Raw genomic sequence first — 10,735 nt, 5'->3', positions numbered from 1 at the left:
AATTAATTTAATTAATATAAAAATTGCTATAATCAATTTTTTTGGACAATCCATCATTATTTTAATTATGTATATTAGTTATCGCTATAGTAACATTAATGCTTAAAATTAAATTTAAATATCGCTATTAAAATTCTTAATAACGTAGGAGCTAAAAAATATTCATTAAATTATAATTAAATAGTGGGAGAGAGACACACACAAAAAAAAGCACGCACTCGAAAATCGATCACGCTTTGTATGATTGGTGATTTTATTGATAATGATGATGATCCTTGCGCATGTGTAATGCAGTTCCAAAAAAAAAGTATTAGTACCAATTATTATGTTCTGGTTTATTGTTGTACCAAATTTTTTTAGTATTTAAAAAAAATACAAAACACACTTTAGATCATAATACTGTTCTGTGTGATGTTATTTATGATGAAAAAAAAACAATGGACTTTTATTCAAAGTGTGAATGTTTTTATGATGAATAATGAAAATAATAATGGCTGTAGACTTTGTCGCCTGTTCGCAATTTTCATTAGCCACGTGTTGGTGCGCTCATCCAATCAGCATGTTTCTCTGCTGTCCCCACCCCCCAGTGGGGGTGGTTAATTAAGTTCCTATACTACTACAAGATGTTCGTGGCTAGGGGGCTACATCTTTGAACAACTATATATATACACGAATGATATATATATGTATAGAATATATACAAAGTTTGAAGTCCTGTTAATACATCACACACTGTCTTGCACTTTTGAAAAAAATAAAACAATTACAAAAATGTACAATTTTTCATTATTATTATTATTATTTTTGTGAATGTGAACATGGAAATGATGTTTTCTTGAAATTTGAGAATAAAATATAAGTAATCCGGCATGTTATACACGTTTCTCTTTTGTTTTCTCTTCAGGTTATGTATTCGACGCAAACTTGTGTATTTTCTCTGTAATATAATTTCCAAAAATATTCCTATATATATATACATACATATAAATATGAATTTTTTTTTTGTGTTATTTGCGCTTAATCGTCAGAAACGCCAATATAAACTGATTTTAGATAATAGCGTCTCGAATTTTTGCTGTAGATAACAGCGATATATATACAGATTGGCGATAATTGGCTTGTTTTTTTTGCCGCCAATTCGATGATAAAAGGGATTTGTTACACATGTTACTATTCCTAGAGGTATCAATCCCATTTTTTATGGAATTCAATGGCCGTTTTGGCAGGAATTTGGACAATTTTCTTGAAGAAATTCCATGACTGGACGTTCGTATCACGTGGATTCTTTTAAACTTTAAAAAAATTTTAAGCCTGTAAACTTCGTTTATTTTATAAAGTTAAAACTCTCGGATCAAATAAGTTCAGTTCAGTTTCCACAAACTATATCAATGGACACTTCTGAGCAAGAAAAATACAACTCCTCATAGAGAAAATAAAGTTTTTGAAACCTTCAGAAAAATATTGTTCATATATATTTGCATCTAATGTCTGGTCGAGAGAGAAATGATATATTTTAATATAATATCAATAGAGCAAAACTACAGATGTTTTACAGAATGAGATAAAACTGCTCACATGAGAAAAATATTTAATGAACAAGTCATAAAATTAACATTTAAACACATCATACATTTCAAGTTACTATGTCAGTTTCTACTAAAATAAAACTGTTGAGAATAGTGATTAATTTTGTGCGTACAGCATTTACCGAGAGATTGTTAGCCATTTTTTCTGTGTATACTGCCGGTGTCAAATGTTCCTATGGTGCATGTAAATATATAATTGATATCAATACCTTCGAGAAAAATGAAATTTCATGGTGATTTTATCCTGATTTTTATTTAAGGAATTGTTAATTATTTTAAAACTAAAAGCACAAATTCGCTTCGGTATAAATAAATCTCATCTAATGACTCATTCATAATTATGCGTGTTTATTAGCATTTAATTTTTGTAACAAAAATTACTAATATATAAAGGTTGAATTATTTATAGGCATATTATACAAAATTTTCGGTTTTCACAACAAATAAGCTGAAATTTTCTCCATGTTTCAATTTGAACATGAAGTTAACTATTTCATGATCAAATTATTTTTCTGTGCTCCCCAAAAGTTTGGTTTTCAAATAGCTTTCTGGAAATGATTTAAATTCGTCACACAAAAGGTACGTTGCGGAAAAAGTTTCAGATGACATTTGGATGCCTATATTTTTATGGATGTGACGTCAAGTTGAAACTTCGTTTAGTTTTTGTAACTGGAATGTTTTTGGAATTTCCTCAAATTGAAAATTCGATCATTTATCGGTCTACTTTATGATGAAATAAATTTTTATTTTGTATAAAGATATCGATGAAAAATGAAAAACAATTAAGAGTGCAACATAGTTAGTGTGACGTACTAATTAGGAAGTGACGTCATCCCTCCTAACTATGGCGTCACATGATGTTCGATGCCACGTCACTCAAGGTCGGTGGGATGGAGGAGTTATGCATGTTGCATTTCCAGACTTATTTCCTCGCAACACTAAAAGTCATTGGAAAGGCAACTACTTGAGCTCTTGCATCCCAACGTAAAACCTAACTTATAAGTTCCTATTGAAAAATGCTAGAGAAACAAGTACTAAAAAAAAGACTAGATGTGCAAGCCGTAACGGAAGGTTGTTTTTTCAAGTGCTAGTCACTGACGTATTTTTCTCGAATCCTATATATGTATATATGTATGTTTGAAATAACGAAAACTTGTACCTAGTGTGAGGCTTGTAAAAACTGAAAAAAAAAGAAAACACAAGCAACAAGCCCCCTCCCTCCCCAAAATTTTCTTTTTCTTTTTTTACTGATTTGCATTTCTTCACCCTGTTCATATATATATGTGCAAGTAAAATGTAATACGTTGTTACAATCGCCAGTTCAATTTACGAAGAAATAAAAAGAAAAGAATGATTGTATTTGAATGTTTGTTCATATCAATGAGTGGTTGTCATTTTCTGTCACCGAAAATTCTGGATTTGAGAGTAGATGAGTACAAAAACAGACATTTCCAGCATTTTTTACCTATTTTTAAAAGTTTATTACATGTTAGAGTAACGTTTCCAAAAGTGGGCAATATCGCAACTTCGGGGGTGATGCAGTGGTCCCGGGGTCGATAAAAGATATGGATATGTTATAGAATGTTAGGGTTAGTTCGAGTAGGGAGGAGGGCGATGAAAAATAAAATTTCTGAAGATGATGATGACAGAACTGGGCAAGATGATTTAATTGAAGATCGAGACCTGACAAGCGTCGCACGCATGAGCATGACGCTATATACAGGGTCGGAAATATAGGGGATTGAATGCCAACTTTCCCATGCAGCAAACTTTGGAGGCGGCATATTTTACGTGGAAACAAAGAACGAGAATATAATTATCGAGTTTTAAATTGTTGGGGACGTCAAAATCCTGTTTTTTTTTACCGGGAGGCAAAATTCCTAGTTACGGTTCTGCTATATATATGATATAAAAATTATATTTATAAAGCTGATAACTTTTTTTTTATCATAAACTACCGAATTCGGTGGAGCAGCATTATCACGACACCGTGTGTTTAGTCGCCACGTAACAAGATTGCTGAGCGTGAATAAATAAACTTATCTTCATCATACCAGATAACTGATATCGTGACGTGTTTAGTCTCCACGCGTGTTAAGGCCGAAACACACTACACTGACAATACACTGACACTAATCGCGTCATGTCAGAGACGTTGTGAATTCCGATTCGTGGAAATTAAAATTATAAGACGGGAAATTCCCACGTCGCAGAATTTCCACGAATCAGAATTTACAATGTCTCTGACATGACGTGAAATCACATCACGTCAGTGCAGTGTGTTTCAGCCTTTAGTCTCACAAAATTGCCGCGGATGAAGATTATTTTTATCATACCGACAACTTACCACAAAAACCATCGATATCACGACGATGTGTGTTTAGTCGCTACACTTTGGCAACATTGGTGCTGCGTATAAACAAATAAATTTATCTTCATCATACTGATAACCTAACTGCTAAACCACTGATATCGTAATGCGTTTATCTACCATGCTGTGGCAAAATTGATAAGTATAAGCAAATAAACTTATCTTTATCACACCGATAACTTATCCAGAAAAACCACAGAATTCGGTGGAGCTTCAATTGCAATGTCATCACGCTGCAGAACTGATGCGTTAAATAATAATCACACATATTGCAATGTCATGTGTTTATTCATCACGCTGCAGAAGTGATGCGTTAAACAAGGCACCAGAGTCTCACAAAGTGTAACGTTATCCGACACATACTTACAATGTTTCACAGTGAGCAAAGTCTCAGTACCAATTTTTTTCCCATATTTAACTAAGAGTTTCTCCATGACTTTTACATGACTTAGGAAAATATGAGCGCGGTTATATAGGAATTTTTGACAATATTAATCAATTAACGTATTAGCTTTTGTTACATATTGAAGATATCAGTGTCATCGGTCATGGTTGAGACAGAGAATGCAACTACAAGTCATTCTCACGAAGGTATTACTTTTACCTTATTTATCGAAACATCTTGATATATACAAGTCATTCCAGAACATATCATCTCTTTTTTGTGACACCATGGCAATATCATTAGGTCTCTGGATGACTATATGATTATTTGAAAGCAGCACAATGATTGCAGTTGTGCATAATTTTCAACAAAGAAAAAATTAATATTGGCGCTTAAATATAAGTGAATTTAGTTTCGTTAGTTCAACTCAATGTTCGGCTCCTAGTTTCAGATTGCAAGCGATTTTAGAAAATTTAAAAGTGAAACTCGTCACTTTCGAAAAGAATGTACATAAAAACTGGTAGTAAACACCAGAATATTCACGCCTTTTCTACTTTTAAGCTATTATTATACGTAAGAATGACTGACGGAAGAGCTGTCACTTGTAGAGATCAGGGCTGAACATGAATTTACCTACATGCCCGGGACATGTAAAAATATTAACCAGGTATGTATTTTTTCCACCACGTGCGTGACGCTAGCTAATAAATATTGATTCGGGCATGTATAATTTTTTTTAAAGAAAAAATGTATCTTTATTCAGAATTGATGAAAATTTTATACAACATAGACTGACATAAATATCGATACGACGTGAGTTGCATATGAGTTGACAAGGGGTAACTTGACTATCCGTACTGATAACATGCTATGTAGCTAAAATTAGAAGTCATTAGTACAAATGCTGTTGTTATTGCAATATTTGTTATATATATATAACAAAATATAACGGGTGAAGAGCAAAGCAAAGAAAATGCATGCACCGAGTATAAAAAGAATAGAGATGGCAGACAGGTATTTATTAGTAAAAAAAATAAGCAAAAATCGTTCGGTGAAACATAATCAACGATGAATGAACCCAGGCATAATAAACAGAGCGCAAGAAAGTGTGATGAACAATTTTTCGCAAATGATAAAACCTGTATAAGAAAAATCGGAGTTTTTCGTGAGGAAATCAGCATGAAATTTCCATTTCAAGTTAGAATCAACATAGATACCAAGATATTTCCACGAGGAGATCTCTCTTAGACATTGACAATTACAAGCGTGACGTGAACAACCTGTTGCATGAGATTTAAGAACAAGATTAGAGATGGGACTTCCCCTGAGGCGAAAGTGAATAAATTTCGTTTTGTCGAGGTTCGGTCTCATATCCTTCTGAGTGAACCAATCGTTAATAGTTAGAAGATCTTGCTCAATCTGAGTTATTATAATGTATATTGATCATCGCATGAATAAAGAATTACAGAATCATCGGCGTATGCAATAATTTTACCGAAACGTTTTAAAGAACGAAAGTCACTGATGAAAATAATGAAAAGCAATAGACCAAAAATGGATCCCTGAGGAACTCCTCTTCTAATGTTCGATTAAGAAATTAATGAATTGTTAATTCTAACATTTTGTGTTCTATTTCTTAAGTATGATCTGAACTAAAGAAGCGGTCCACCTCTGACACCAGTATATATAACAAATTTACTAAGTAAAATTCCGTGATTTACGGCGTCAAATGCCTTAGAGATATCAAGAAAAATAGCAACAGTTTGTTTATTGGCATCGATGCTTCTATTAGTAAATTTGCAACAGTTTAGTAAAGCACATTTGGTACCGCATCTCCGCAAAAATACATATTGATTAGAAGCAAATAAATTATTTTAAGTAAAAAACCAACCAGTCTGCTTTTCATTGCGGATTCTATCAGTTTGGAAGAAATTGGTAAAATTGAAATAGGGGACGATAGTTGTTCAAGTTATTTTTATCTCCAGATTTGAAATTGGGAATCACAGTAGCGCATTTTAATGAATAAGGAAAACTATTACTAGTGATAGAATTATTTATAAAATTTTTGAGAAATTGAACGTTTTTAAAACTGAAAGATTTTAAAATCTTACTATTAATCCCATCATAATCAGAAGTATTCTTTCCACCGATTAAATTTGCAACGCTTAGTGTTTCAAAGCCCTCAAGTGGGTAAAAGAGAAATGTAGTTGAAGAATGGGTTAAAAGAATTTCTTTAAAATCAATAGTATTTATATCACTCAAAGTATTACAGCTTAGATTATTGAAATGAGAATTAAAGTTTTCAGCTAAAATGTCATCGTCAGTGCTGTCAGGCAACAAATTTTTAGCACTACTATCAGTTAAATTATTTATCAAAGACCATTGTGTTTTCTACTTGTGTTGCATTTTTTAAATTCAGTGCAGAGATATTTATTTTTTTTGTGCAGCAATGGTTTTTTAATGTAAAATTTCGAGCAACTGATTTATATTCGCATTTATAAATTTCATCAACAGGTAATTCATAAATCTCATCATCTACCCAAGGTTTTCTGTATTTAGACCGTTGGTTTTTATTGAAACGGTTTTTTTTTTTTTTTTGAGATCGGGAGCCATATGTCCGTTATGTATAATCTGGAATATCCACCAATCTAGAATTAAAGTTTCCACCTGTGAATCGTTTTGCATTGGCCAATTAGACAACTCTGTCTCTCACAGAGATTTTGATTTGAATTGCAACAAAATATTTTTCGGTCGATCTTTTCTTGTGGTTGAAACTCTGTGAATAGCACAAATATATATTGTACTTGAAAATTCACAGAGTTCCGACCCCAAGAAAAGAATTTTCTCCATGATGTTTAGCAGATTTTCATTTTCAACTTCAGGCAATTCCGAAATTTCTAAGTTATTGCGCCTTGAGTACTGTTTGAAGATCACAAATCGATTCACTCAAATTCTGTACTTCTTGGTTTTTTTTTTTGATCTGGCTATTTTCGAGTTGCAAATCGGAGTTGGTTTTTTTCAGGTCATCTACGGATTTTTTCAAGTTAAGAATGAATTGTAGTAGTTGAATTCCAATGACTCTTCGAATTCCTCTTGTTAAATTGATGATGTAAAATTTTGATGAGTCTTTAGATCGGCATACTGTGATGTTAGTCGATTCAGCAAATCTATGTAGCTCAGATCTGAAGATAGATCAGCTGCAGGGGTGGAGTCGAATTCGACGCTGTATCTGCACTTCCAGTCTTGACACCAGTTCGATTAGCTTGTTGACACGCTATACGTTCCCAGTTTGATTTTTTTTCCAGGAGTAATTTTTCTGGAGGACTTTTAGGAAAAGCTCGCACATTGATAGTGGAATTATTTTTTACAATCTGTGCAGCACATTGTATCACTGGGAATTAATACTGAATCTTTGCAACGAAAGCACACAGCTTCATCAGACATGACTTCAGCCATGAAACCAAAGCATGCACGTGTATAAAAAATTTGAAATTAGTTAGTGAACTCAAAAACAAAAATTAAAAAAAAAATTCAGTTGTTAAAAGCGGTAACATTTTTTCCCCCAAAGAACGAGAGTCAGAGAAGCGACAGAAATCGCTGTACTTGCCTGTTGCCACCTAAATTTTGCCTATTTTAATATTTGATTATTGTTATTATACATTTTGTCCATGAAATTTTTTTAAATTAGGCATATAAAGTTTTTGACATTTGCCCAGCCTTGTTGTCAGTCATTTTCCAGGGAGAGAGTGGAAATTAATATTTTCTTGCAAACTTTTAGAATGTTTTGTGCGGGTATTAATGATACGAGATGAATTTTGCGATATGTGCAGTTTTTCTTGGAATTCCTGAGCTGAAAGGCTGTCAGTTTCTTCCCAGTAGAATATATCTGTGATATATATGAGTCCAACATATGATCAAATTCAAAAATTTTCATTTACATTAAATCTCAAAATCATCTCGTATTTTTATATAATTATCATCGCAGTTGCTTCCTAAATCATATCTTAGATATTGATTGCAGCTACATACTAGTATGAGTTTCAATTTAATTCTGAGACAATAATAGCTGAAACATAAAACACTATCGGCGTACTAATGTCTTACAGCCTAATAAATAAAAAATATGCAAATCCTCATCCGGACGAGTAAAAAAACGGAATCATAATGTCCATCATGTTCATCTTTATTTCTGCAAGAAAAATGCAAGACTCGTTATTGACGAGTTCCCACACTCGAAATTTCGTAACTCACTCATAACAGCAGCTATAGTGCGCTCGTTATACTTTTTATTAAATATGCATAATTTCAGCCCCGTATAAGAATATCAGAAGCCTCATAAAATGTGGCCCACACTACCGGCTTCACATTGATAGGAATTTTTATGATCGTACCATAAAACAAGTCGAGCGGCTTACGGTAAAACTTGCTCTTTGGAGGATTGAAGAAATGTGTGTGTGTGGAGAGTGCATCTCTTTCTTCTCTTGTAAGACGAACGTGGGATTCTTGGATCTCACTGTTTTCCAAAAAACCATTGTTTTGCGTGGCGTTTTTGAACCATTTTTTTGCATGTGTTTAATCAGTCACATGGCTTTTTCAAATTTTAGTTATAAAACGTAGAATGAGGTGTTTTATCTATTGTAATTTTGTGAAAAAAATTGGTGGGAAAGTTAATATAGTCAAACTTAATTTTATCTTCACTTCGGCTGTAGCGTCAATAATTTGCGATCCCGGATGATTCACATAGAGAATGATATTTATGATCCTCTTGAGTCAATGAAAACTCAATGACCTTGGATATAACGACACTTTTTCGAATATTTTGCCTCCGTTTTTGTGGCGTTTTTCTAAGACATTATTTGAATTAGAGGAAATGTTCGTCTGGTTTTATTCTGTTACCTAATGTATGTACAAATGTAGAAACAGAATATTTTTTCATGTTTGATTGCTCATTGGTATGACCCGTATACGGAACATTACACCGTATTTTCCTATGTTTTATAAAAATGCTTCGTTTTTCAATGAAGCTTATCTCAATTCATGGTCTTTACTAAAATTAGAAATGGAGATGTGATTTTCGTAAATCACTTTTTGATGAATATGATTAATTTTAATTTATAGAAATATATATATGCAAAAATATTCATTTAACACATTGCCAGATACAATCGTTTTTTCGTGAAGTAAATTTTAATTTACTACAGACTTATTGTAGCGCTTCGTTTCTCACCAAGAGTTACTTATATGCAATATAATTGGCTTAGTCCCTACCAACTGATAACATTTTTGGCGGGAATTAGCAATATTTGATTCATGATCCCAATTTCTCTCGTATTTCCCTGGCTAAAATATTTTCCTCCTAATAAATTTTCATGCTTAAAAGGTCTTGAAAACGTCAACTTCTGTTTCAACGACAACTCTGTTATAACAACAAAATAGTAGAATTCCCGATGTCATTACAACTGATTTTGACTGTAATTTTAATATAATTGTCATGAAAGATCCTATTATTCAATCTAATTTTGTTGTTAATTTTGATTTATAACAATACTCAAACAAATGGAAAAAACGCAAGCTGGAGCTACGAGGCTGAAGAAATCGCCTTATTCGATTATTAGGCTGATTAGTTATGGAATTTTAAATTTTTAAAGGGCTATTTCGTAGGGTTAGGAAAGACAACATTGTCTAAATCATCATTGCATAAATACACTTATTGGAGTAGAATTTGATGCTTAAATTCCGTGCCCGGCTGCCATACCGTAACAAACCATCGTCGTTTGTCTCATAGCATTTATCGGACTGTCAAAAATATACGAAATTTTCGTACTTTGAAACAGTTTTAGTTTCATTTGTTTTTTCTAGAAATTTCTAGCCATCAAACGAAACGGAAAAAAAAAAAAGTCTATTTGAACCATTTTTACAACAGAAAATTTTATTTTTCTATTTTTGTTCTCTCCTCTCTCAATTCCCTTGCCTTGACCAAATATTCCAGTGTGTGAGCAATAGATCCGCTTGAAAAAGTTTTACAAGGTAACAGTACCGTATACAGTGCCATGAAACGAAAAAGAGGCGGCGAGCGTCCAATTTCCTTTCAATTTGAAAACGAATTGCTCAGGGCGTTTTTGAGGGAACTACGAATCTTAGCGAAAGGGTAGTTTCTTAGAATTACCGTTTTTTTTTTTTTTGCTTTGTTTTCTTATTTCATCTTCCTGTTTTTTCTGTTTTTTTTATCCTTTTTCTGTATTTTATTTTCCCCTTTGTACCTCGAAGGAATGTTTTTAGAACATTTTTAGAACAAATAGTGAATATATATCTATCGGAAAGCATTTTGTTTAGTGATCGTTTCTCGAGTTCTCTGTTGTATTTTAATGGGAATTTATAAAAAAAAAAGGAGAA

The sequence above is a fragment of the Pholcus phalangioides genome, unplaced genomic scaffold (genome assembly GCF_987345545.1).
Source record: "Pholcus phalangioides strain wild (caught in Gottingen) unplaced genomic scaffold, Ppha-v1.0 ptg000017l_1, whole genome shotgun sequence".
Taxonomy (NCBI): Eukaryota; Metazoa; Arthropoda; class Arachnida; order Araneae; family Pholcidae; genus Pholcus; species Pholcus phalangioides.
The sequence above is the reverse complement of the archived record's forward strand: the minus strand, read 5'-3'. Positions refer to the sequence as shown.